This window comes from Lipotes vexillifer, unplaced genomic scaffold, assembly GCF_000442215.2.
Source record: "Lipotes vexillifer unplaced genomic scaffold, Lipotes_vexillifer_v1.1 scaffold232, whole genome shotgun sequence".
Lineage (NCBI taxonomy): Eukaryota > Metazoa > Chordata > Mammalia > Artiodactyla > Lipotidae > Lipotes > Lipotes vexillifer.
Genome location: NW_006793997.1, coordinates 320321 through 321528, shown reverse-complemented (window position 1 = coordinate 321528; position 1208 = coordinate 320321).

The window sequence follows — 1208 nt, the reverse complement described above, 5'->3', positions numbered from 1 at the left end:
GGCGGAGATGCTCGGGAGGAGGGGGGGGGAGATGCTCGGGAGGAGGGGGGTCCCAGCTGCCTCTCTCGGCTTCGGTTTCTGGATTAGAGATGGAGTTAGACCTGGGAACCCCAGAGGAAGTCTGGGTGGGAACAGACTACCCTCATCTCCCTGCCGCGTGGGAGGGGCGTGGTGTGGGTGGGACCCGCTTCTCCCGCAAAGGCTCCGTACTCCTCCAGCGTGTCCTCAGTTTGCCTTTCTCAATCTTCCCCCCAGCCACTTCTTTTCCCCCAAAGTGCTCGCGCCCCGCCCCGCCCCCGCCAGGGCTTCGAGTCCATCTCCGTATTGAGGATTCTCCACCCAGGGCAGGGGGTGGGAACAAGAGGCTGTAGGAGAGAGGATGCTCTAGGGTTGTCCGTTCTCCTGGACCAGAGGAGCTGAGCTTAGAACTACCATATAACCCAGCAATCCCACTACTGGGCATATACCCTGAGAAAGCTATAATTCAAAAAGTCATGTACCCCAATGTTCATTGCAGCACTATTTACAATAGCCAGGACATGGAAGCAACCTAAGTGTCCACCCACAGATAAATGGATAAAGAAGGTGTGACACATATATACAATGGAATATTACTCAGCCATAAGAAGAAACGAAATTGAGTTATTTGTGGTGAGGTGGATGGACCTAGAGTCTGTCATACAGAGTGAAGTAAGTCAGAAAGAGAAAAACAAATACCAATACCGTATGCTAACGCACATATATGGAATCTAAAAGAAAAAAAAAGTTCTGATGAACCTAGGGGCAGGAGGAATAAAGATGCAGATGTAGAGAATGGACATGAGGACACAGGGAGGGGGAAGGGTAAGCTGGGACGAAGTGAGAGAGTGGTATGGACATATATACACTACCAAACGTAAAATAACTAGCTAGGGGGAAGCAGCCGCATAGCACAGGGAGATCAGCTCGGTGCTTTGTGACCACCTAGAGGGGTGGGATAGGGAGGGTGGGAGGGAGACGCAAGAGGGAGGGGATATGGGGATATATGTATATGTATAGCTGATTCAGTTTGTTATACAGCAGAAACAAACACAACATTGTAAAGCAATTATACTCAATAAAGATGTTAAAAAAAAACAGAAAAAAAAAAAAAAGGAAGTGTGCGTGCATCTGAGTGCGTGTGTTGGCTCTGGGGGAGGCCGGAGGTGGACTGTCCCTGAGCTGAGTGC